Below are 27,544 nucleotides of genomic sequence, written 5' to 3' on the forward strand. Positions count from 1 at the left end.
GATCAGAGGCCAGGGGCTCTGGGATAAACACATGCTTGATATTGGCTCTAATTGTGTGTAACTCAGACTGCTGCTGAAATGCATTTTTCCCCCACTTAATCTGACCATCTTCCCAAATGGAAAGATTACAATTAAACACAGCTTTGTTCTGAGAAGAGGGATATCAATTCCTGCAACTGGGTTACAGTGGAGTACAAAGAGAGAAACACTCAGCAGAAAACTCTCAACTCTTTGTATTAGATGAATAAGCTACATATTCATCCCAGCATATATTACAGACTTGACAAGTGCTTCTTTGGTGAAGACTAAAAGGATGAAGGATCCTAGCAGTTTCTCAGTGGTGTTTTCTATGGTTAAAAAAATCAGATCTCCCTGCCAGAAAGGGATTCACATTCCCAGGGATGGCTACTGGAAGCCTGCTTGGCATTCTGGGCACTCATCTCCTCACCCCCAGGAGAGACTCTTCAAGGTGAGTTACTTGTATATGAGGGAAAAAAAAGTTAATGCTAGAGGAGATACATTGCTTGTGAAGAGATAGCTAGACAGACAGATAAATACACATATGCATGCACAGTTCTAGGTACAGATACTATCTCCAACCAATTTCAAATGAAATAACTTTTTTTTTTTTTTTTTTTTCTATTTTGCTTTCTCCAAGAAGATGCCTTTTTTTCTTAAAGTGATTTTTCCCCATTTGGGTACTGTTTACAAAGTTGGACTGTGGATGATCGACCACAAGAAAAAATAATGGGAACTATCCTAGGTGTTTATTGCTTTTGTTATTCTTAAGCTCCAAAGCATTCCTAAACATGCTTCTCCCTTATACAGACCGGTTTTCAGTTCACTTGAATCTTGATTTCCTCCTACTGGGAATGCTGGGTCATTGCCCAGACCAGAAGGACCATTTTCTACGTCCTGCCTGGGGACATAAGAAGCATGCAGGGCTCAAACCCTGGTCAGGAGTGTGGCTGAATTATGTTACATGTGTATGAAAGTCATTTCCCCCAAATCAGACTTCCATAGTGCTCACCAGGATTCATCTTGGTCTACCTGTTCTAAATTTATAGATATGTATAGCTATTTTTTCTTACCCTACCAGTTTAGACAGGATTTTTATTCAAAACTTCCTTCCATTGGTGGGCCCATAAGAGCACTGTTGATCATAATATCAGCATACTTTAATCCACTAATATGAGAAAACAAGAAACTCACTGTTCTGACTGTCTTGAGTACCTGCTATAGGCACAGGTCTCCCTTGTTTCCGTATCACTAGTGATTTTCATAAAGGAGATATAAAAATTAGCCTAATATATGTAACAAAGAATAAATGGGATGAAGGGAATCAGTTGTGATTTAAGATGAACGTTGTTCTTAAACTGGTTGAAGTAAAGATGGAAATGATTGGCTGTGATTAGGCTTCCATTGTACACACCAGCCAGGATAAAACTGATGCTAGCACTCAAAAACTTATTGCTGTGGGGATAGGTTTAGTTTACAGTGAGAGGGAGGGTACAGAGCAGGCTTGACAAGAGAAATGAGTTTAAGAGCTGTATGAAAATGTCCATGTTGACATGGTGCTACTGTGTCTCCCTCTGCCACTTTCAAGGAGTAAACATAAGCCAAAGCTCCCTGTGCATTTGGCAGATATTTGCCTTTACGTGTTAAGAAGTCAACCTGAATACAGGGTTGGAGGCTCCAAGTTCCTTAAAAATAAAAACAAGGTTTATGCATAAAGCATTTCTAGACCTTCCTGCCACAGTATGTCCAGATTTTCATCACTGTTTTCACCAGATCACAGCATTAACATTTCCTGGAAACATCAGTTTTCTTTGAAGAGACCTAAGACATACTGCCTTCTGCCTTGCTCAGTAGAACTCAATATGTTCCTGCTGATCTTCTCAAATAACATCCTTCATCCACTGACAACCATTAAAAATTAATTAATTTAGAGTTGACTAACTAGCTCCTGCCTCTTACTTCCCTAACCTGGGAGAAGGGATTCACATCTCTCTGCTCACAGAGCAGTTGCTTCTGAGGCCAACCCTAGAGAAGGTCCCCTGGGAAGTGCCCTGCCCTCACCCTGCCTCCACTCTGCTCATGTCACATCTGCATCATACATCCCACAGCATCCTATCATGCAGGACATAAATCCAGGGGGTTTCAAAGCAGCAGCCCAGGTTTGCCTTCACACATATGCCCTGGTCACAAAAGTTGTAGACATGCACTGGTGTGGTTGGGCATGTCCATATCAAGGCACTCCTGCGCCTTGGATCATTCTCACTGCCCAAAAGCGGTATAGCTCCTCAACAGCAAAATGAAGGGTGCCAGGGCACATACTCGAGAACTTGGAGAATCACGTGGCTGAGTTGTTAGCACACCCTACATGCCAGTTTGACATGAGCCAACTACTGCTCTTCCAGACATTGCTTGGGAAGAAATTACGGTGTTGTACAAGCCACCTACTGTTTTCAGTAGGCAACATGGACAATGTTATGCTGCTTTGGAAGAGAGCAAAATTTACCTTCACAGATGCAAAATAAATGGGCTACTAGCATCACAGTACAGGGACTGATAGAGAAACCGAGCCAAGGTAAGTTTTTCTCTTTTCACCAAATGTGGAATTGCTCCCCACTGTCTTATGACTTTATTTCAAGGTTAGGAAATGTTGTTTTGTTGATGGAGAACAAAAAACACAGTCAGACAAAGGAACTTATGCAATACTTGTCTGTGCCAGAACAGGGAACAGCTGAACTCTGTAGTGCAGTAACAATGAGGAATCTTCTTCCAAATACCTCAAACTCCCCTAAAGAAAACCACCACCACCACCCAAACGACAATAACAACAACAACAAAACCCACAAACCACAAACCCTACCACCTTCACCAAAATAAGACCTTCACCTTAAAGCTATATTGCCCTTCTCCCACTGCTACACCTCCAAGCCTGTAGTACAGCTTCATGCTGTAACCTCTTTGATAGACTCAGATTCTTCAGTTAAGAGTGCAAATGTGGACATCTCCATGAAAACACCTTCCAGATCCTCAACAGCAGTCACAAAAGCAAAGAAAATCATATTGTGCAGAAAGCACAGAACTGATAATAGTGCTGAAAGCAGCACAATGCCATTGTATAATTAAACGAAATGCTGTATGGCTGTATCACCTCAAAAATGACACAAAATTAAATGAAGTGCAATAAAATAAAGTAGGTAGAAGGGGAGGAAGAGGCAGGGCCAGACAAAGAAAATGATCAGAAGCCTGGGAGGACTTGCCAACAAAATGGGAGAGAAGAAAACAGGTTATTTCATTTTGAGCAACAGCACAACAGAATTATGACTGGGATAGAGAAAGTCAGGCACGTAAAAGGAGGAGGGGAAGGACGGGGGAAGAGAAGCTGGTGGGAGAGCTCAGACAGCCTTATGAGGAGCAAGAAAATGCAGAAAGAGAGATGAGCGTTTTTGTGCTACAGACTATTGAGTCAGTACCCTTAACTGTAGTTTATGCTTCTGTTTTGTGAAGGTTTGAAAATGTCTTGTCTCTCTGCATCTTAAATAAGATGGTGAGACAGATGGAAGCTGTTTTACAAGTGTGAACTCTTCTTGTAAGGAAAGCCAAATGAAATTATTGAAATGAAATTAATGTTAAGGGAGAGAAGCATCCGTATGAAGTACATGGTTGCATTGTTCGCATACACCAATGGATGAAATAAAGTTTTATTGCAAATGATAATGTAACACCATGAGACATGCAACGAGCCTGAAGACTTCTGGCCACAGGATATCCTAGATTTCCTACTAGGCTTTCATAAATATTAGAAAAAAACAAACAAACAAACAAACAAACAAACAAAAAAAAAACAGCTATCTTCCTAGGCCATCTGACTAAGTTTTATCTTTTGCTGGTGCAGCCTGTTCCAGCATTTCAGGACAAGGAAAGACCCCACATGGTGCAGATCATCACACCACAGAATACCCCCTAAAACCTTTAATGTCTTCAGCCAAGATCTACACCAAGCTGCTGGTTACAGAGGGTTAGGAGAAGCCAGTGCATCACTTACAGTTCCCAAAAGAGGGATTTGGGAGGATTTAAGTGATTTCTAGGCTTTGTAGAAGACCATCCAGGAGTGGGTATCTCACCCTTAATGCACTCAGAATACAGCCTTGGGGCTGGGAGCATATATGTGGTGTGAAAAAGCATAACTGAATTTTTGTGACAGGATCCTTTTTAATTCAGTGTTTTCATGTTCTTACTGCTGCTGTCACCTCAGCTAAGCACCATGCGCTGGCTGCAAGGGCCATGCTGAGGACTTGGCTGATGCTTCAAGCCACAGGATTCAGGCTTCTTTCTCTCACATGGCCTCTGGAGCCCACCTGCACAACAGTCATCTGTTAATTTTACTAATCTGAACCTGTGCTAAGGTCATAATCAAAACATAGCTTTCGAGCCCTGAAAGTAATCAGTTACGCACAAGCTAGAGTCTTTCAAATATCTGAAGATGTGCTTTAACACATTTGACTTTTGCTGCACGTGTTGCACTGTCAGGCTGCCATCAGCACAGCTGGCTTCCTCCTCCGGTGCTAATCCTGCTCATTCGTGCCAGTTCAGGTTCTTCATGTCACGATCACCCCTTGGGAAGACATCAGACCCACACCTGCCCTTCAGTCTCTTTCCCCAAGCTGGGCTCAGTGGTAAGAAAGCTGAAGTAGGGAGGAGTACATGGCTAGTGTGAGGAGTGTTAATAATCCATCTGCTACAGGATTATATCATGGTTATATTTACATTGCTTAAAAAAAATGTTTAGTCTGTGATTTTGACTAAATGGGACAGATCAGCTGTATAGACCCTGTCCTGGACTGTCCTCTTTGAAATGCACCAGCAATGTCCATAGGTCATAGCACGTGGCTCTGGACTTACCAAGGTGCCTCTGTAGCTCTTAGACATAATTATGAAGTTTTGCGTGTATTATTTGTTCATTCATTTATTTTCACATGAAAGCTGCCAGAAACACATGAAAACGTTGCTCTTTATCAGGGTGGCTTTTTACCGCATACGGGGATGGATTATGTGCCTTGCTGTAAGAAGCTGACTGTGCAAGTCTGCTGGAGTGTTGGATGGTGCAAGCAGCTTGACCTGGTGCGTTACCATCCAGATAGAGGTGGGTCATCCCCCAAAACATCCAGGTTTCATTTTGGAGTGAGCTGTTGGTTGACTCAAAAAAAAAAAAATAGTGTGGCACAGAATTAATATTTATGCAATGTGGATGATTAGGGGACAAAGATGTGGGAGTTATTTGACAACGTGGATTTATCTTCTGTGGCTTCCTCGGTTTATTCCTCCATCCTTTATCTCATACAGCTATTTACAATGCAAGCTTTCTGAAGCAGGAACAGATTCTCCCTATGGATTTGGGTAATGCCTAGTATGAAAGGTCTGTGATCTCAGCTAAAAGTTACTGTCATATCAATATCAATACTCCATCGTATATATATGGAAGTACCTCACAGCACATTATAATTTTAAGTGATTTACATAGACTGGGATTCTTCTGTCTACTCCTGAAATGCCGCAGTCTCTGGGGAAGAAGATACTGGCCTATAAAGTGCACACAGACACTGCATGAGGGAATTGGGATTGACTAGTTGATACCTCTCTCTCCCAGAAACCTGTTCCTCAACTGCCTGCACTTAAAGGAGTTTAAAATGCAGACCGTAAAATAGATGCTAAGTAAGAAAACCAGCAGTCTGCAGAATAGGTTGTACACAGTCTACAAAAAGCTATTGAGGGAGAAATATTGTCATAAATTGTATTAAGTACAGCGTGTTGACTCAGAAGCACAGCTTTGATGAAAATTACAATAGCAGTTTGAAGGCAAGCTATTTTGTGTCTTGTACAATGCCAAGCAATAATGCTCCTGTTCATACAAGGCCTGCTTGATGGACTTGGCAACAGCAATTACTGGTATTTTACTCTCCCACAACCATTCCCCAGGAGATGTACTCATCCTGGAAGAAATCTGGCGCAGGTTTTTCAAAGTGGATGTAAAAATTATACCCAGTGATTACAAAATTTCTTGGGGTCACTCTTTGCCTTTATCTCTACTTGCTCTGACTTGAATCCCAAATATCCTGCTGCTGACCTTGCCTCTCTGGCTAGCTGAGGGCTATCTGCTTTTAGGCTGCCACCGACCAGACCAGCTGGAAAGGATACCAGCATCCCTCCCTCCCTGTGAATACAGCAGGTGGTATAAATGTTCTCCAGTTCTTTGATTTTGGCCCTTTCTGGGCTAAACTGCTCTCGACGACACCAAGAGAGAACTTCCATGCCTTTCAAAAGAGGGAGGGTTTTGCACATATAGGTAAAAATAAATGAATAAAACAGCTGGCTTAAACCGGCCTGAAAATTGACCAGCTCAGCCTCAAACTGGATTTACTTCCCTGTGCGGCATTGATGATAAGGGGAAAATATTTAGAGCAATTTGCAGTTAAAAGGTAGGGAGCTTAGCAAGCTCAGAGCTTCTCAAATATAGGGAGAATTGATTTTGCCCAAAAACAGCTGATGGGGAATTTCTCTGCCATTTATACAGCTCTTGTGCCAGGTGACTGCTTCTACCTTGACATAGGAAATCTGCTAATGGACAAATGTGGCAAAACACGGCTCTGTTGTGTTGTTTCTATATAAGAAGAGGGTTAACCATCATCTTAAGGCACATCCCCATGTTTCAGTCCTCCCATTGTCCATCACACAGGGCTTCCTCCCAGACCAGAAGCAACTGGTCCCAACCCACAGAGACAGTGGTGGGCTTCAAGGTGATCATTTGCCCTCATCTGCTCCGTACAGAGCATAGGGCTGTGGATCACACCAGGGGATGCTTCCCAAAGCAGGTCAGATAGATATTTTACATTAAAGGTAAAGTGGGACATAGAACAGTTTGCTAGAAGCTCTGATATCACAGGAAAGTCATGTTGACTCAGGAGATCCTATTAGATTGCTGGCTATCACCTTCCTTAAGTACTGAAAATAGTGTGGATTCAGCATACTGTTTCTAAAGGCCAAAAGAAAAAACTGAACTTAAAACAAATGTTTTTTTTTTTTTTAATTATTATTATTTTTTATTTTTTTTTTCCCTGTGATTCAGGTTCAAGGATAAGCTTTATCTAAAAACAATCTAATTTTGGGACTACACATCCCTTTTAGTAACCAATATCCTTGACATCAAACCAGTGACATTTCCTCATGAGGACAAAACTAAGGCTACTAAAAATTTTTCCGGCCCTTTGCTAGGACCACAATCCTCATTCAGAACTTTTTGCTTTTCCATAAACTGACAGAGCAATGCAGAGAATTCAGAAGTTGGTAAAAAGCATGCAAGCAGGTTTCTGAATCATAGTGGATAAGACGTGTTTGCCCCCTGAACAGCAGACAGCGGGGATGTAATTGGCAGATCTTCTTTTTCATGCACTCTAACTTTGCCAAGAGCAAACTAAAAGGAAAGCTGAGTACACAGAGAAAAAAAAAAAAAAACAACTCAGGTTTCAGGGAAAATGATGGCCTACAGATTAGCCCCAACTTACAGATAGTACATAAGTGTGACATTAGTCATACTAGGAAGGCCAGGCTGGTCTAGAATATCACCAGCCCTGGGGCTGCTGTAAGAAGTGAAATGCAAATACCATCTTGTCTTTGAACAACAAGAGCACAACTCTGATACCTACGGAAAAAATGAGCACTTCCTTTTGTCTGGAAGGGGTGATTTTATCTGCTCTGGAGCAGTCCTTAGCAAAAGCAAATGCATGAGATGAGATATTGTGCAGCACCAACATGCCCTTAGCCCTGGTCCAGCCAATGCCTGGACTATCCCTGTAGCTGTTCTAAAGCAATTTCCCAACACAGGAGACAAGCACATGATGATGGAGGACTAGACCATAGAGAATGAGGGCAAAATATAAAAAAAAATTCTGGACCACCCCCCTCTTTGTTGCCTGTGCCAGGTCCTAAATTCTTGTGATACACCCTGCAAGCAAAAAGGAAGGAGCCAGACCCTGCTTGATAGCCTGCTGTATGGTTTAACCTGGTGAAACCAACCATGTTGCTTGCTCATTTTACCACAGGTTAGGAACACTTTCCACAGAGGACCTCAACAAATTTACGCTGGTGTCAGAAGAAGATATTCCAATGAACTCTTTAAAAGTGGCCACTGCTTCTGGTGTCTTGACTTATCCTGTGACTTGTTAGGGCTGGCCTATGGTTTGAGAGATTTTGACTTTGGTCACTATTCTACCAAAACCAAATTCAAATCTCATGAAAGATGTTTTGAAGGGGGAGTGTTTCATTTTATGTGCATGTGTATGCTACCCATGGCTGGTTTAGACTATCAGAATGAAGCTGAGAACGGATAAGACCAAACTCTATAAGTAAAGCAGGAAAGTAAACAGAAGGGAGGAAGGCAAGCTAGCTAAACTAACTGGAAAAGTTGTCACAAGGACAACTGCTTGTAAACTGGCCATAAAGACATGCAGACTGGAAATGAGAAGAAGGCTGTCAACCTAAGAGTTGTGAAGCCCTGGAACAGCCAGAGTGGGAAGTGGTGTGGGAAGGAACAAACTGATGGGTGTGAAGATATAAATTGATGCATCTATGTTCTTAAATAATGAATAAATAATGCTGGCTGTAGGGACTAAGTATCAGCCGGTTCTTTTCTCTCCACAAGACAAACTCTGGGGACTTGAGCACAGTTTTTTTTTTTTTTTAATCTTATTTTCAACACTTTTACTTCTCCAGAGAATAAATAAATAAATGCATCCATAAATAATAAAACTGAAAGGGAGAAAAAAAACAACAGCAACAAACAAACCAAAAATGAAAGCACATAGAAAAACTAGAGGATGAACCATCTTCTAACCTCAGAACAACTAGGAACTCAACTGCAAAGAAAGCCTACCGTGCACAAAGACGACATGTCCCTGAAGCCCTGACTGTGAATATTTTATCTGCCCTTATAACTAGAAAATAAGTACATTTAGCAAGATACATAGCGTACACAGATCAAAACCACTAATATGTGAGAGACATATGAGAAATATTTGATTCAGCTGGGAAAACAGGAGGTTTTTTTTTGTTTGTTTGTTTTTTCCTCTTTTCCCCCAAAGAAAGTCCTCAAAGAGCAAATCAGGCAAGTTCCACAAAAAGCAATGTTCTTAGAAGAAGACTGACCCACTTATGTTTATTTTTAATAGACCTGGAAGACCTGCGAAATTTCAAAGACTGAAAAGTAAAAGCAAATAACACAACCTCAGTTTACTCTGTAAATGGTGTAATGAGATGGATACTGGAACAGTGCTGTCATTTAGGGAAAAAAAAATGTTGAAAAAATAATGTGTGGAAAAGCTAGGCAAATTTTATTTTAAAGCTGAAGAAAATGCTTTAAGGAGACAGGTTCCATGTGCTAAATCGAATGATTAGGATAGCTTTCTGATTTGGAAAAAAGCAGAACAGCTTAAGGTATGTGCGAGGTGGTATGGCAGGATGCTGTGCCACACTTGGGATAAGTGTCTCTGGATCTGTACTCAGGCTCCACTTTCTCACTTTGCTTGCTTATAACACTCAGTCTGGTGAGTGTTCTAAGTACTGCTTTGCTCTAAATAGCAATGACCTTATCATGCTTACCACAGCATCTTCATGCTGGCTGTATCTTGAATGGTTTCTGTGTCCTTTGTAAAGGCACTTATGCTGACAATTTACTATCATGTTTACACTTCAGAGCATAAACAAAACAAGAGTAATGAGTTGTCAGAAATATGGAGAACTGCCCATCCTGATGGTGGCCCAAACTGGCTTTTTTCTTCTTCTAGTAATGGGGATGTAGAGCACCTTCTTGATAGCTCTTCTGGTGGAGAACTCTCTTCCTAAGATTTTCTTCCCTTGGTAGCAAGCAAAGAGCATAGTTCCCATTTCAAGGAAAAATTGGAAGTGTCTTTTGTCTGCCCTAAGTGCAGCAGTATAACCATTGATGTCCAGAAATAGCCGAGAAGTGGAAAGAAAAGGGCCATAAAGTGCCTAACTGATGATGGGGCGGGGGTAGAAGTCAGGGCCTACAGATCCCATCGCAGGCTCCCTGCTGACTCCTCCTGAGAGCAAAACAATGTCTGGGACAAAACCAACGTCCAAATGCAAAGAAACCTTCTTTCAAAGGCAGTACCAGAGGGGAAGGTGAGCACTTTTCCATCTTCACCTTTCCCATCTTTGTTTCAATCCCCAAACCGCTGCTGATTTTGTAAAGGAAACCCCTTCGCTCCACTGTCATTACACATTGTGCACAAGACACCGGTGAGGAGGAAAAAAAAATTCAAGCAGAAGCTATAAGTGAAACCCTGCCACATCTATTGTCATTTCATGGGATGCTAACCAAAGAAGAGACTTCACAAAGCTATTAATTTGCTCAATTATGCCTGATAGATGTTAGTTCTTTCGCTCTTGAGAATCCATCTCTTGCCTTAAAGCTTGTCAACGAGTCCCTGAGTGACACTACAACCTTCACTAGCGACAGATCTCAGGGCTTCATTATGGAAGATTTTTATATTGTTCAATGATTTGTGTGCATCGGTAGGTGCAATACACTCACAAATCTACATGCACAGACAAGAGGAAGAAAGACAAGGAGACAGTTTGGTTTCTTTGCATTTGCTCCATCAGAGTAAACAAATGTGTTGTTTAATCTTAATAAAAAGAGAGGTTTAGTAACACCGTCTGTTTTCAGCGACTCAGACCAACCACATCTAAAATGCTCATTAGCTGCTGTATTACGTGACAAATTGTCTACCTGCTGCAATACTTTACTTTATGAAGAAGTTTTCACACCAACTATACCCACAAAAAACGATTTAGGGTTAAAAAATACCATTATAGATAAATAATAACAGGGGAAAGGAGAAATTAACAGGTAGAAGCTCGGGAGAGATGAGCTGTTTTCAGCTGATGTTTGAAATGAGTCAGAACAAATGCAGCACAAGGATAAAGTCAGAGCTGTAGGGAAGACTCACCGACAGCAGAAATACTCCAGGAAATGACTGCTCATAATGAAAGAGAGGGAGAGGAATATTGTGGCTGAGACTGGTCTCCCTTTATGGTGGGTTTTATAACACAGAGGGGCAATTTTAAACTGGATGGTGTAATGAATGAGGGAGTTAGGAGGAAATGTTTAAGGATGAGGAGGGGGTGGGCTTTGTCTTTTAAATATGTAGAAAGTAGCAATAGCAATGTGCTTATGCCTGATGAACTGGAAAAGGAAAAGATGGAGATAGCAATAATGAAGACCAGAGGAGAACTAATTAAATTCAATTTATTATTATTACTCTCTATTTTGCTGTGTTCCACACCGATTCTTATGTATCTATTTCATAAGTCTGCTTGCTCTTCCTGCTGTGCTGTTCTGTACATGGCTAAGCTACATTGACGAGGATTTTTGCCTGCATCTGGAGTTTCTGGGATTTGCCAGGTAAAGTCACTTTGTTCTGGGGTAAATATTCAGGCTGCAAGTTGATTGTTAATTTGTTCAAAAGTTAGAGAGTTAGCCTACAGGATACTGTCCAGTTCCTAAATTATTACAGAAATCAATGTTATCATTCTGTAATTATTACAGAAACCAATGTTTAAAATCTCTAGGTGGGGCACACCAAAAGATGAGGTGGAGGATATTTGATATGTGATCTCATATTACTAGAGATCACACACTGCCTGTAGTCCTAAAGGATTCCCAGCAGTTTCCCACCAGTCCTTATGGTCTGAAATCAGTGAGGTGCTGGAGTATTTCAGAGCAAACAGCAAGGGTTCAGGAGCAGGAACGGCCTACCACTGGAGAAATTCTTCTAATCCAGGCAGTAATACTGAAATTGGAAGGAAAATACGGTGAACCATAAATTCACACAGAAAGATAACACACCTTGACAGTTCATGGGCATACTTAGCTTTTGTTTCTTTTTTTCTTTTTAATTCTATTAAGCAAAATTGTTATAGGAGAGAGATTCCACAGGAATCAATAAAACTGCTCCAATTTATCCAACCTGAGGTTCAGGCTGACTTTCTGTTATGACCTACCATCATATTTCCACTTCACTATTCTTTATTACTTGATTCATTCCCTGTAGGCACTAAGACAGAAAGAGTTCTTAAAGATGGAGGTGAACGAGATATATGCAGCGAGCTGATCTACTAGTTCACAAAAGGGATGGGATTCATTTCATCTCACTTTCAGGATCTGATACAGCTGTCCCACCTGAGCTCCTCTTCTGGATACCCATTGAAGATGCTGGAGGTATAGTAAATATAGCCAATGGTGTTCTGAGTGTGAGTCATCTGACCAAATGTAGACGCTTATTTTGGGATGTGAAATCACGCCCCAAGCTCCATTGACTCTGCTGACTCACTCTGCATTGACTACAAATGGAGTCTAGGGCAACTTGCCCAGATGCAGACACCCACATGGCAGACATCCGCAGCTAATCAGATGAATCCCCCCAAATGGGCTCCAGGTGAAGAGCATGACCTTCAAGATGCTAGGTGAAAGGAAAATGAGAGTGGTGGGACAGAGGGATGAGGATGGTCATACTACAGGGAACAATTTGTGGGATAGGGTGAAGCTATCTCTTGGCTTGAGGATGGAGAGGAGGGGACAGGAAAGATTTAGCTGTTAAATATTTTCTCAACATGCTGATCATTATGAGTCTGGTTTTCAGAAATGCTGAGCAGCCACGACGCCCACTGAAGACAATGGGAGCTCAGCACTTCCGAAAATCATAGACTTGCTTCTTAGCATTGAATGTAATCTATATTATTTAAAGGAATAAATGGGGCTTGGGGGGCGGGCATGCAAACAAGTGAATGAGCTTCCTTTTCAGATGCTTTGCATAGCCCTTTCTATCATTATTAGTGCTGTTTCCAGACATTATGCGCAAGGCAAAACTACAGCTGGAGCATTACATGGAAATGAAGACTGCAGAAGGTTAGGAAACTCTGACTGCTGCATTCTCTGAGGCTGATCCAAAGCCTGGTAAACTCCGCAGGAAGAAGCCCCTGGAGCAACGGTCAGAAGGTATGTTTTATCTGGCTGCAAAGCAAGTGTAAGAGGTTCCCAGCGATCCATCTCTGCCATGGCACTTACAGAAATTCTCTCCTAAGGGTGAAGCTGTGTAATTTGGTTGAGGAGATGTAAAAAATACATCACTCAGGAGAGAGGACTCTCACTTCTAAACCTTAGTCCTTCCTTAACCAACCAATGTGCTCTCGTGAGCCAGGTCTACTGCTGGGTTGTCTCTTCCAAGAGCTGTCTGAAGTCACTAGCACTGAAGGAAATGCAAATTCTTTCTTGATTTTTATTTCTCCGCTAGGTTAGTGAGCTGAACTTCCTCATTACAGTGCTTGGTGACTACGTGAGCCTCACTACGTGAGAGGAGGAATTATGAGATTTGGGAAAACGTTATGTCTCCTTGAGGCACCTGGTAGATTCACCCACACATGCTTTGGAAGAATCTATGAAATTATAGAAGGGCAGGGAGGATTATTTTTTTTTTTTCCTTCCTTTATTTGTTTAAAATCTGTATTATTTCACTGGAATGGTTTGCTGTGACCCCATGAGCAATTGCAGCAGCACAATAGAGATGAGGCCACTTTGTCACTCCCTTGCTTATTGCTATGGGTTGTGGAAGAAGCATTACAGAAGAGCCCCAGTGAAGCCCCCTGTATCCTAAAGAGAATGAAGAGGCAGTGATTCATGCACTCCAGCTTTACCATCAGAAGGAAAATAAAGGTTTTATAAATCAGAACGAAAATAACAAGAAAGGAGAATTAATAAAGTGCACAGAAGGCTGAAGTATCCTGGAAAAGTTTTGCTTCCCTTGGCAAAGAAGAAAACCTGTGACTAGATGCTGACTGAGTTAATCTTAAAACTGGAGACTGGATTGAGGTTGAATCACAGGAAGAATGGTTTTAAAGAATTTTGTGATGGCAGAGACATTTGAGTCAGTTGGGCCTTGAAGATTTTGCAGGAAACTAGCTGAAGCAAACTGAGTCATTACTGATTATCTTCAAGAGCTTGTGGAGGATTCAGAAGTACCAGAGGGCTGAAGAGGGACAAATATAGAACCCGCCTATGGAAAACAGAGTTGGCGGCTGGGAAATTAGACTGGTCGGCCTAACTTCAACTTGTGGGCAGATGCTAGAAGAAATTGTTAAGCAGCTATTTGAAAATATCCAGAATATAATGATCTTCCTAAAGAGAAATAAATAAAATGGATATGTAATACAGCAAGAGGAAATAATTCAAAATAATCAAGTTTGATTTCTAACTTAGTGAGAGGCCAGGTGAGAAAGGAGGTAAGAGAAGATGCTATAAAACTGATGCTAGGAAAAGTTTTTTTCATGGTAAGGTTATGAAGGCCTAAATCTAATTAAGATAGGACTGATTGGAAAATCACTTTTGAAGAGTAATTGTCAAAGGCTTCTCAGTGTCTGACTAAAAAAGGATCTTAAATGATATCTCTCTGTGATGTTTCTTAGACCCAATTCTATTCAAAATGCAAGCACTGAATTGTTTTAATAATAATAAAAAAGTATGCCTAAATGCTTGTGAATGATAGCATGCTCGAGTAAATGTAAAAGCATCTAAATGTACAAGAATCTAAAATGATCTTGAAAAGAAATATGGAGAGATGTGTGAAATTGGGAGGAAGAAATTTAATATAGAATCATGCAGTTTTCTGTGCCCTCAATGAGGGAGTTACATGCACAAATACAAGCTTGTTTGACTGGTTGTCAGGATATTAGAAAAGAATCTGATGCTGAAAGGGAACCTCAAGCTCCTTACAAATCAATGATGTAACGTTGTACAAGAAAAATAAATCTCATTTTGGAATGTTTTGATGGAAATATTATCAGTAACGCAGATCAGATTTTTCAAGCAAACTCACTGTTGATGAAGTAAATTGTTATATTCATTTTTGGACACTGCACTTTAAAAACTGTAGATATAAACTGGGAGTAGTCTGGGGAGAGATACAACGACAAAAGTCTTTGAGCACTTGAACTAGGTTGGATAAATAACCCTCTTTCTTATCCTGTCGTGGCTATTGCAACTACTTCTCTACTTCAACTACTTTGACAATCCTGACTTCTCTGCAGACCTACCTCAGAATGCCTGGGCAAAATTCATTCTTCTTGTGTTCTGAAAAGGTCAGCATTTACTAATTCTCTGCACTCACCTGACAGTGTCTCATTTAATTGTCGACTTCCTCTGCTTCACTCCGTTAATACTTTTATAGGATGAGCATCCCTTCTACCAGCTGCTACCCTAATCTTCATGCACTCTTCCATGCTGCTCATTAGGCCTGCCTGGAGTAAAGAGCCACTCACACCTTTAAACCTCAGGAATCAACCTTAAGCATCTTAGCTGGACCTTCATTTACCAAGGCACTCTCTCAGTCAAAGAAAAAGAATTATTGCTCCAGTAGGTCATTTGATACCACAAAGATTTGCGGTATGTGGTTTGAGCCCTCGTTTAGGCACCTCAAACTAAATGTGTGAAGTCAAATGCTCTAAATTCTCCCCAGTGTCCTTCATTAGCTCATCCACAAAGGCTTTCTTCCTACAGAAGAAAACCTTAAAAAACCTTCACTGTTGCAAGACGATGTTTGCAAGAAGTCTAGGACATGTCAAACAAATCAACATGTTTTCCAACTCCCATAGCATAAATGTTTAATATAAAATAATTCCTTGCCCTAGTGTCCTTGCAACAGCCTTTTCATTTAAATAACAGGAGCTCTTCCAGACAGGGAGCTTTTGAAAAACGGCACTTTGGAAATGGAATGCAAACATAATAATAAGCAATATTTTTAGAAATTTCAGTTCCTCCCTGATCTTCAACAGTCTTGTCAGAGAATGGTTTAAGTTGGAAGGAACATTAAAGATCATCTAATTCCAACCCACACCTTCCACTAGATCAGGAATTGTCCATGTTGGACATAAACTACCTTCTGTTTCCATTCTTTCTCTCTATCAAAGCTTATTTTCATTCACCAAAGTGGAATTTAGGAGATTCAACATTTTTCTAACAGTGTCAGAATAACCACTCCAAATTATTGGAAACTTAAAGTCATTAGCAAACCCTTCAAGATAATCCCTGGCTTACTGATTGTGACCTTCCCTAATTCAGAAATATTGTCTCCAAAAGTGTCACACACATATTTTATATGTATATATAAATATATATATCCTACCCAAATTGTTTGATAAATATAATTGAAAGACATGAAAAGTGTGTAAGCATCTATTTCATCCATAGTTTTTTTTTTTTTCCTTTTCTTTTTTCCTTTTCTTTTTTTTTTTTCCTCCTCAACAAGAAATATACCCTTCTGGACATGGAGAAGTCAGGTTTCCACTCCCAGCTTTGCATAAAATTTACTGTGCATTCACTTGGGTAACTCAATTATTATCTCTACTTATTTCCTACTATGTAAATTACAAGGAATATGAACTTAAAAATCTCATCAGGAATGGAAAGTTCTCCATGGTAAAAGAATTATTTCCACATTGACAACACTCTCTATTCAGTTTTGCATTTAAATCATTATCTGCTGAATGAGAAGGCCACTGAAATTAATAATTCTTCCCTGAGCAGTAAAATCTGCTCCAGAATATAAGAAGTGGAAAACATTTTTTGATTCTGAAATCAACTCATGGCCCTACCAGAAACTGAAGAGTTCTGAAAAGAAACCAGACAGTAGCACCTAAGCACGTAACGTTGATTTCTCTGAACTATATCCTTGAGTCTAGGAACCTAAATTGTAACTGAATCACATTTTTATATCAAATTGCTAGTTGGAAACCTTTGCCTGAAAAGGACTGATTTTCCATGCCTCTCTTTTCTGCAGGGTTTTGTCAGTAAAATTCCTCAGGTATTTTGAAAACAGGACTGAAAAAGAAGAATTTGATATTAATCAGAGTATAGGAACTGAAGAAAATTAATCGGCAGAGCTCTAAAGCATATGACAAAAACCTGTGACTGGTAATAGTAGGGACAATAAAGAGGAATTTCCCAGATATGATAAAAAGGAAAATGTATCTTAAACTAAATTCAAATATTGCAAGTGAAATGGAAGAGTAACAATAATAAAGCTGAAAAAAAAGTGAGAGCATGAAATGCAATTTTTATTCATTCTTTGGGAAGAAGCCAAATTATGTAGTCAGATCATGAAAGGGATGACCCAGGTAATTACAGGCTTGCCACTCTAACATTGATCTTAGTCAAAATAATAGAGCAACTGATATAGGACTCCATTAATAAGGAATTAAAGAAAATTAATATAAATCAACACCAGTCATTACTGGCTTCTGGAAAACAGACCTTTGAATGTGATGTCCTTTTTGTTGAGGATACTTTACTATGTTGTGTGGTGAGGTGATATACTATTATACAATGAACATCTGAACTGGTGCAAAGTATCCTCACAGTGCATATGATAGGAATCAAAGGCTGCCCAAACACTTGTCTCAGGCTATTCAAGTAACTAGGGAAATACCCCAAAAGAGAGAGAGTCTATATTTTTTTTTTCTACAGACATACCGCCCCATTGGGTATTTCTGTTAGTAAGATAACAATCCTATCCTGTTGGACTTGACTCCTTGCGTGATCCTCCTTGCAGAAGGTTCAGAAGACCTCCATAAGATGAAAGCATTCAACATGACCAAATGGAAACCCACACGCAGATGAACACAAAATTCAGGCCATACCAATAAGACGGGTAATGATGGTGATTTTTGCCTGGGTGACTATAAATGCTTAGGGGTCAGAATGAGTGATCAGGTCAACAGGAGCTGCCATAAGGACACAAAGGCTGGAATGTGGGATGCCCAAGTAGAAATGAAAAGAGTTTGATAGTAGCATTTGTTATTGAAGTGCTGAGATCCACAGATCCACGTCCAAACTATTAAAGGTTTTGACAAACACAAAGGAGTCCAGAAAACTCTGAAATGTAACTGAAAGACAGAGGTTGAAAGAAGAGAAACAAAACTGAAAGGGAAAAGGAGAAAGGGAAAAAGGAAAAGAGAAAGCAAGCAACCAAACAATCAAAAAAAAAAAAAAAAAGACCAACACATCTAGTCTCTTAGGGCAGGTTCTGGAAATTTGGGAGTTGCAGCAATTTTCCTCATCAAAGAGGAACTGAGGTCTGTCATGGCCCCAGAACACAGCTGCTTGTGGAACTTGACTTTGTTAATAAGGCCTTTGATTGAGCATGTAAGTGAAAAGTAAAATTCCCACAGTTGGATCCTAAGATGATAACTTCACATTTGAAATCTGATGTGAATTTTGAGCACTGAAGGGAATTACCATAGGAGCAACAGGATGAAAGTTGTGGTCGGCCCTCTCGTGATTAAAGATTCAAAACTGAAATTCCTCCCTCTACGTCTTCTTCTGAGGTAAATTAGTTCAAGAGAAACCTGATCTGGGTGAAATCCACTGGCTCATGTCCAGTTGACGTGATCACAGCAGTTACTTCTGCTTTCATCATTTTTGATACTATAATTGAATCCAGTCAGTGATAAAAGCTTCCCAAGTACTTCAGCAAGCTGCAGTGTGCTTGCATGGCATGACATCTGTTGGCTGGGTGCACAGCACAGTTTTCTTAGTATAAAAAGGTAAAATACAGGGGGGAGCAAAGCAGAGACCTTCCCAGGCTGTATTTGCCTCACATTGATGTGCATTTTTCATCCCATAAATTTGTTATGGCTTCAGTTCCCAAGCTTGAGTGAACATTCATTTTTCTTCCTTTACATATATATTCAAACAAAGCTGAGCTGTGGGCTGGCAGTAAAGAAATGAGACTCACATTATTGGCTTTGCATTAGGTTTGTTTATAAAAGACAAGGCATATTAATCATAGATATCTACACTGGGAGAAGCATGCAGCAATGCAGGAAATGTATTCATTACAAAAAGCAGGATGTCAAGCAGACTAGGAGGTGCCATGGATTGATGCACTAGCTTCTCTCTCATAAAGAAAGCTAAACAAGATTTTCCTCTAGCTCAGACTGAAAGCACAAATTAACCCTTTCAATTTCTGGGTCCCCAAGGAGAAGTACAAAGCAGGCTTTTTTTTCTTCAAGTTGCCAATTAGTTGAGACTTTGCACTGGAGTGATGGCTGGTAGGTGATGTTTTAATAAGTGGTTGCAACAAAATACAGTCCCTGTTGTAATCCCAGAGAACATACTTGCACCACGTGGATGGGATAATCAACAACTGAAGGCTGGATGGTCTGGGTGCTGTGAATTTGAAGGCTAATTCTGCTTTGACTTTTAATTCCTTACAAAGAGTCAGTGATACTCCACAAGAAGTAGAGTAGCTGAGAATCCATGCTCAAGGCATAATTTTTCCTTAAAACCAGAAGTAAGGAATTATTATTCTATTACACACGTAAGTGCTTAGGCACAATTACTGGGGGAAATTAAAGTGTTTTGACATGGACCCCAAATTATTAATTCTGTGCTATTGAAACACCACACACATTGTGCAACTATAAATTGGAGGAAAGAAGGGGATACTGCCCCAGGGAACTCTGTTTTTTAAAAACATTGGTCACTGGGGGAAAGTTTCGTTTATAGCAAGAGCTTCAGAAAAGCTATATAGGAAGCCTGGATATAATGTAGTCCCAAAGAACAGAAATTTGATCAAGGGTAATTTAAAGTGACTTGGTCCTAAATTGCTTCTTCTCAAGTTTCCTCCTAGAACTCTGACCAAGACCATGCTACCACCTTGTTGCACAGACGTCTCTTAGTGAATGTGTGTGCTATCAAGGGTAGGCTAAAAGACACGGCAAGCAGTCGCACTTGCAATGCTAAAACAGGGTGTCTTTTCACAAGGCTGTCATGCTACCATGCGGTACTGTGACATGGTGACATTCTGTAAACCCTGGTTATCAGTTTAGTGTTGCATGGCTGAGAAAAATAGGGTTGACAAACTCCAGGGAAAACTGGGCTCATTTTGGTTTTATGTGTTCAGGTATATTCAGTGACACTGATGTGGCTGAGAAGCAGCTGTTGATAGAAAAAAAAAAATACTTAACACAAAGAATGGCTGCTCGACTATCTTTCACAGAGGTGATCTTGGGAATTCAGCCACAGGGTACTTTTGCAGTGTTAAGGAGAATGCCACAGGCTGAAAAAACCTGATATCCAAAAGAAAGGGAATTTAGAAGAGCAAGACATATAAGACATTTTTTTCTGGAGGTGAAGAAAAAACACTTATGATGGGAAATGAGTCACCATGCACAGAACAAAGTAGCAGAGACCTCCATCTTAGTCTCTCTGCGTAATAATTGATAAACAATGCAAAATGTAGACTGCTAGCTGTTTGTGGCCCTCAGAAGTTGAGGGATGCCAAGGAGAAATGGTTTTGGGGTGGAGGAGAGAGGTGACATACAATAAATGAGCAAGGAGCTTTCTTTTTCCAGAAAAAAAAAGAAAAAAAAAATAGACTTGTGCAGTCCACATGGGAATCAGTGACCAGAAGCATGTGAATATCTTCCATCCCCCTCCCCCCCGAACAACCAAGATTTTGATTTTGCCATCCTTCTGAAGTCCTCTGGAGGATTTTTCTCTCCCCGTCTTTACTAAAATACTTACAGAAGATGGAGCTTTGAAAATCATAGACAATCAAAGAGTACTCCCTTAGGTATGACAAGGAATCAAAAAAAAAATAAAAATTGAGGGATTAGAAAAGTAAAGTAACTTATTTTTCAAAAATAAGCCATGGACTCTTACAGAAAACCACAGTGTGTCCTCTGTTTTGCTATTATTAAGCTTCCTCAGGAGAGCAATGTTTGGCAAATCTAACATAGCAGCCCTATACTAGGGTTTTTAGCCCAGTTCTAGCCTAAATTAATCATCTTTCTCCAGCATCTGTTCTGTAACATAAGCAAAGCAGAGATGGTCCACAGGGCAGGAAAGGCCTTGCCCATTGATAGGTACACCTTGGCCACCTTCACTTTGTACTCACATACAGGGGAAGATAAGGTAGAATTTGTTACGTTACCTATATATCTGTTGAGTTCCCAGGACACATAGCAGTTTGGCTTCTCACACACAGCAACGATGCCATAGATGCCTCCTTAGATATCATAGCACATAACCTCCAACTCTAACAGTATCCTGTCCCTTCTCAGATTGAGGTGGGGGCAAAATTTCACAGAATCACAGAATTTTCTAGGTTGGAAGAGACCTCAAGATCATCAAGTCCAACCTCTGACCTAACACTAACAGTCCCCACTAAACCATATCCCTAAGCTCTACATCTAAAATCTTTCCCCTCAAGCACTACGTCAGTCTAGAACATTCTCAACCCAAAGACCCAACTAAAGAAGCAACACACCCCCCATGGACCAACTTAAAGGAGAGGGCGGTGGAACAACCAGAAAAATGAGTCACACCCCTTCTCCTTCACACCCCTTCTCCTTCACACCCCACGCTGTCAGCAGCAGCTGCAGCCCAATTCAGCTCAATAGTTTACAGGTGTCTTCAGGAACAACTGTCATAAAAAGCTCCCAAAATATGCACTTTTTTTTTTTCTTGTTTTCTTTTTTCATTTTTTTACTGCTCTTTAAATTTTGTACAGCAACAGTTACCCAATGAAAGCAGGAATTAACGGAAACGAAAGGAAATGAGAGACACTGAAGGAAAAACAAACATAATCAGCTCCAGCTGCAGCTCAATTAAACAACCGTTCAGAGAAAACTACTCATTCACAATTTACTCACAGAAATCCACTTTCTTACATTCTCTTCAGAGCCACAGAAGTACACTGCACTTTAAGGCCCTTTACAAAGTAATTTAAGGCTGTTCACGTTGTGCAGGCAAATGGCAGCTCCTTCACTGGCTGTATTTGCAGAAGCTGGTGAGAGGTGAGGCCGGGAGGTGATGCCCCATGTGTACCCGAAGGAAGAAGCCCACATCCTGTGCTCACATGGGCAGAAAAAATAAAATTGGTTTTCTGCTATTGAGGGGTCCTCAGATCTGCTTGCATCCTCCTCTTAGTGTTTCTCTACCAGAGTGTGCACTCGCCATTTGCTTCAACTGCTTGTCCTTATCTCGTGTCCTCCCTGCCTGAGATGTTCCTGATGTTTTCAGCTTGCTCTAGAAATGTCCTTTAAGCCCAGGACTTCACTACAGCCACAGTAAATCTCAGTATGCCCAGCTGGTACCAAACAACCCATGAATACAATTCTAGGTTTAAAGACTTTTCCTTCAGGCTCTGACATTCAAGTGTTTGTCCCTCCAGTGATCTTCCCAAGAGATATGGACCTGCTGTTCATGAATTTGTCTTATCCCAGGAGAAATTAGCTTTTATTCCAGCATTAGCGCAAATGAACTGTGCAAGCAGCAACAATGAGACCTGCAAAACCAGAGAAGAGTGCAAATACAGTATTGCTCCTCATTCTTAAACATAGCTGCAGCTGTGACTAAAGAGTGTCCTGCAAATGCTCCTCTTGTTGCCTGGTATGGGACAGTAATTTACCCAGTGTGACAGAAGGAGACCATTAGATTCTTTCCTTGCACCTTTCATGTTTTTTATAATGTTCCATTGCTTGAAAAAGAACAAATTCAGAGCAATGTGGATGTAAGCAAAGTTCCTGCAAATATCTCTCAAATGTAAGTAGGGCTAGAATATACCACATCTTTGGGTTAAAAAATAATTTAAAACAAACAAACAAACAAACAACAAAAAAATAACCTCTTAAGTTATAAAAATAGAGAGATTATCTTGTCTAAAATCCCCCCATGAATGAAATCTCTGTCAAGATTATGAGGTTTTGGAGAAGGCAGAATATCACTAAAACCATACAAGCTCATCAAACACAGCCCGAGAAGACCAACGCCAACCAGTATTTCTACAGTGGTACCTATTTTTCAAGCCTTTATTTCCAGTTTTTGGACACTGATTACTACTATACCTTCATTCAGCAAATGATACCATGATTTCCCCAGTCAGGCACAACTGCTCTGACATTGCTTTCCTCCTGCTGTTAATAGATAGAAACTAATGAGATTCTGTTCATATATTTTTAATCAGAGAAAAGCAAAACCTAGTCCACTTACAATGGTTGGGGAATAAAGGATTTATAAAAGATGAAAACAAGACATCCTCTGCATAATCAGTGTAATTACCAGTATTTGGAACGTCAGTTATAAAAGCGTATTTGTGCTATTTTCAATGTCTGAAAACTAGCGAAGCCTGAACAATGCTCTTTCTCCAAACTCACTCCCTTATTAGAATTGCCTACATGCTGATTCACATACTTCTTTCATGACCGAGCACAATTATCTCAATTACAGAGCAGGATGTGGGAGCAGCTATTGTGTGCAGTTTCCTTATTTATTAAGGTCAAGTTCACAAGACTTGGTAGAGAATGGTGTTGTGAAGCACTGACTCTACACATAGGCCAACAAATAGGACCTTCCTCTGTGTGACCTAGCAAAATAAACCCCCATGCTCTACATCTTCACAAACACCGTCTCTCTCTCTCCTCCTCATGCTCCTTCAGCGCATACTAATCATCACATTTAAGGTTCCCTTGAAGTGTCTGTAATTGTCCAGTGAATTGCTCCACTACTCAAGCATTTAGATGGTGTCACAGACAGACAGAAACCCTCGAGGAATATGCTGTAGGCAAACAACCCACGAGAACATCCCTGTCCCCAAGTCCATCCCCAAGCTGAAGGCTCCTAGCAAGTTTCTCAGCATCAGGCTTGAAGCTATTTAGGGAGAGCTGCTTTGCCTTCCTTTTATGCTTTGAAGCAGTGTAACACTCAGGCCATAGGAGATTCAGGTACAAAATCATCACCAACAAATATTCAACTCCTTGCCAAAAAATGACCCTCTAGTAACCAACATCTCTGTTGATTAGACTCTTCCCTTGGGATACAGAGGAATGAGAAGTAATGACTGGACCCTAGATCACCTACAGACACCTAAGATTGTCCTAGGTGTGAGGCTGTTGAGAATGCTTGGGTGAGAAACATTTTATTTATTTTATCTTATTTTTTCCAAAATAGGCATATTCATTACAGGAAACCAAAAAACAAAACCATAAATATTTGGATTTGCTCCAGAGCAAATTGAGAATAATAAATCAAATCCTGGAAAGCTTCAGAGGGAAAACAAAGCAAAACAAAATGAAAAAAATATATATATATTGCTGAGATCTAATTCATAGCTCTGTGTCCTGCACACACCTGTACATCACTTTATTTTCTATTTCTAAATTAATCTTCCTTTCTTAGGGTCTGAGGTCTAATTCAGTCTTCCTGCAAATTCAGGCACGCTCCTTCCCTTTTCACTTTAAAAGCCCCCAGTGGCTAATCAGGAAGTACAGGACATCCTTGGCAGAAAGATTCATGGGACCGTTTGTCGGCATTTCTCTTACTACAGTGTCTCTTTGTCCTGTACCTATTCACGACTGCAGTCCTTAGGAAAGTGGCTGCCTTGTCTGGCATGCTGACCAACGGGAAAGTGCTGCGCACACCTTTTGCAGCTCTGTAAATGACAGATAAATATTAATAGTAATGCCACTTAACAGATGTTTTCTATCTTTAACTACCTTGCTTCCATGCAGTAAATTGCAACACCATAAAAATGATTGGAGTGAGGAGAAATTTTAAAGAGGTATTATCGATTAATATTTCGGCACGAAGAGCTGAGTAATTCTTGGCAAAACATCTTACTGAATTTATTCACTTTAAATTGCATTCAGTGCTTGTAAAAGATGACCAGCTGACAGCACTGGAGACGAAACTTCTGGGACGAATATCTTTGCTAGAAAAATTGTGTCTACCTAATGCGACTTTAGCAACCCAAAATGAAGGGGAAGGCATGGAAAATTGCTGGTTTTAGACTGGCTGGGAAGCCATAACAAACCCAAGAATACCCTGTAATTACTAGCCCAAACTCACAGCTGACCACTGCAATAATGCTTTATTGTGGTCGAGGGAAGAATGTGCTCCTTTTAATGAGAAGCCAATTAATGAAAGCAGCACAGAGCTAGCAGCGTGGGCAGGGGCAGTACAGACTCCAGCAAACACACTTCTCCATAACCCACCACCTGTCTCACACTGAGGGACGATGCCCAGGGATTAAATGAGAGTTTGACCATTGCCAAGGAGAGCCATTATGAGTGATGTTTATTTTTACTTTTCCCACCATGGAGCTCTGCTTTCAGACACAGGGTTTTCTCCCCCAGTCTTTCCATGTCTTTTCTTTCCAAAAGACATGAAAACCAGTAAAAAAAAAACAGGCTCTAGCTAGGTATACTGTCCTCACCATCTCCAGATTAAACACAGGTACGCCTCTCAGGTTTTCTTTTTTTTTCTTTTTTTCTTTTTTTTAAAAAAAATATTTCCTTTTTTATTTTTATTTTTTCCAGCAATCTGCACTGGCTGAAATGTGTCTTCAGCCCATGCCCTTCTGCATGGACCACCAGTTCCTTCCCAACCATCCTACCTCACAGAGCTACCACAGTGTGGCACCTCCCTGGGAGAGGGATTCAACCCCTGAAGAAGCAGGCCTTAGATCTGTAAACCTCATGCCAATAATATCAGCAATAAGTATTGCCCCATTTGTTGCTCTAAGAGGTAGAAGACACATCAAACAAAAGACACGTGGATTGTCTCTGGGTGAGAAAACATCACCCACAGGCACAAGCATCCTGGGCCCTGCACAGAAGCTGCAGCAGCAATTGATGGAAGGGCTGCTCTTTTCCTTTGTAAACCTTCCTTCAATGACCCCCCCATGGCAGGGGGGTGGAATTAGATGATCCTTAAGGTCCCTTCCAACCCAAACCATTCTGTGATTCTATGAGTCTATGATGATATGGCACAAAGCACAATACATTGCAAGCTATGGGATAACTGGAAGGGAGCACATGCTCCTTTAGGCCTTTCCTTACTAAACTGGAATTTGCCCATTTACCAGGAAAGAAAAAAAAAATAAAAGTTTGGAATAAAGTTAGGTTACTCTACATATTTTGAGCCGAATTACCACTGCAAAATAGAGATTTTTGGAAATGTTCCAAAAGCACCTGTTGCAAGTATTACATCCAGAGGCGTGAAATGAGGCAGAGACCAGCGCCTGTCCCGCTCCATCCAAGTAACAGTTCGGCTGAACAGCCCCTGTGCAAACATTGTCAAATGTTGCACTCGGAAAATAAAAACACAATTTGGGAACATGAATGAGTGAGAATGGAAATTACAGGGCTGCCTTGCAAAATAAGTGGAAAACAATGGAGTGAAAAATGGGAAGAGAAAGAGAGAGAGCCAGCGCGGAGCTAATGATAAGGCAAACTTTTCCAGATGTGAAAATCAATTTTATTCTGAAACTTCCCAGCCTTTTCATTTAGAAAGCAATAAAATTCTATTTGTCCCCTGTTCATTTTCTACATAAAATGCCACTAAGCTACTAGCTTTCGGCAACCACACAAAGCGTAATAGGTTAGGACTGCAGCCTTAAAATATGTTAGGGTTTTTTAATGAAACCAATTTATATCAGTTTGTGCCAGTGAAAGGGCTGAAGCAACTTAATTTAGTTTCATTTTCCACACATTTGTGGCCAAAGCTAGGATTCACTTATTTCTAATTCAGCACTGCTTCCCCATGCCTGCCTAAGCCATTTCTAACTGATTTAGCTGGTGACCTCTATTAAATAGCCAGGTGTTTGGCTCTATTAAATGGATAATCTCTTGGTAGCTACACATCACCACTACGCCTACCTCCTTATTGGTACAGTTTTTATTTGCATGTCTGCTCCGTCAGAAACCTGAGGCCTTTTTGCAAATGAGGGGGAAAGAAATTCCCCCTCGTCACAGCAGCCTCAACACGAGCTAGTGCCCTGGAAGCTGAGTACAAACTGCATTTTGGGATGCATTAAACACAGGTGGTGAAAGGATGTGATTCTCCTGCTATATGTAGTGTTGGTTTGTCCATACCTTGAATATTGTGTGCAGTTCTGGGCTCCACATTATAAAAAGGTTGTTAAGGTCCTTGGAAGCATCCAGAGGAGGCGAGGAAGTTGGTAAAGGGGCTGGAAGGCATGGACACTTGAGCTGCCTAATCTGGAGAAAAAGGAGGCTCAGAGGTGGCCTCACTGCTCCCCACGGCTTCCTGAGGAGGGGAAATGGAGAGGGAAGTGTTGGTCTCTGCTCCCTGGTAACTGATGACAGGATGCCTGGGAATGGCACAAAGCTGCACCAGGAATGCTTCAGGATGTTAGGACAAATTTCTTTACTATGAGGGTGGTCAACCACTGGAACAGGCTTCCTGGGGAGGTGGCTGATGCCCCACACCTGTCAGTGTTCAAGAGGCATTTGGACAATTTCTTTAATAACATGCTTTAATTTTTTGGTCAGCCCTGAAGTCATCAGGCTGTTGGACTTGATGATCTATCTTTGTAGGTCCCTTCCAACTGAACTATTCTATTCTATTCTATTCTATTCTATTCTATTCTATTCTATTCTA

At 40.7% G+C, this 27,544-nt stretch overlaps 1 protein-coding gene and 2 long non-coding RNA genes across 5 annotated transcripts in view; 2 read left to right on the plus strand and 1 right to left on the minus strand.

The window, feature by feature from the left end:
* Positions 1–27,544, minus strand: part of TSNARE1 (t-SNARE domain containing 1) — a 444,539-nt gene that overhangs the window by 105,327 nt on the left and 311,668 nt on the right. The gene's annotated exons all lie outside the window — the stretch shown is intronic.
* On the plus strand, positions 10,804–13,730 carry LOC118161698. Of its 2 annotated transcripts, XR_004748131.1 has the most exons (4): positions 10,804–11,122; positions 11,399–11,491; positions 12,141–12,307; positions 13,380–13,730. It is a non-coding gene; the product is annotated as an uncharacterized LOC118161698 (long non-coding RNA). The 2 variants fall into 2 exon arrangements; XR_004748130.1 differs by lacking the exons at positions 10,804–11,122; positions 11,399–11,491; positions 12,141–12,307 and adding an exon at positions 12,970–13,112.
* The window catches only part of LOC118161699, a 17,704-nt gene continuing 13,650 nt past the window's right edge, over positions 23,491–27,544 (plus strand). Inside the window, exon 1 of the long non-coding RNA XR_004748132.1 lies at positions 23,491–23,502. This is a non-coding gene — a long non-coding RNA (uncharacterized LOC118161699). The remainder of the gene's footprint in view (positions 23,503–27,544) is intronic.

This window comes from Oxyura jamaicensis, chromosome 2 (assembly GCF_011077185.1).
Source record: "Oxyura jamaicensis isolate SHBP4307 breed ruddy duck chromosome 2, BPBGC_Ojam_1.0, whole genome shotgun sequence".
NCBI classification, from domain to species: Eukaryota; Metazoa; Chordata; class Aves; order Anseriformes; family Anatidae; genus Oxyura; species Oxyura jamaicensis.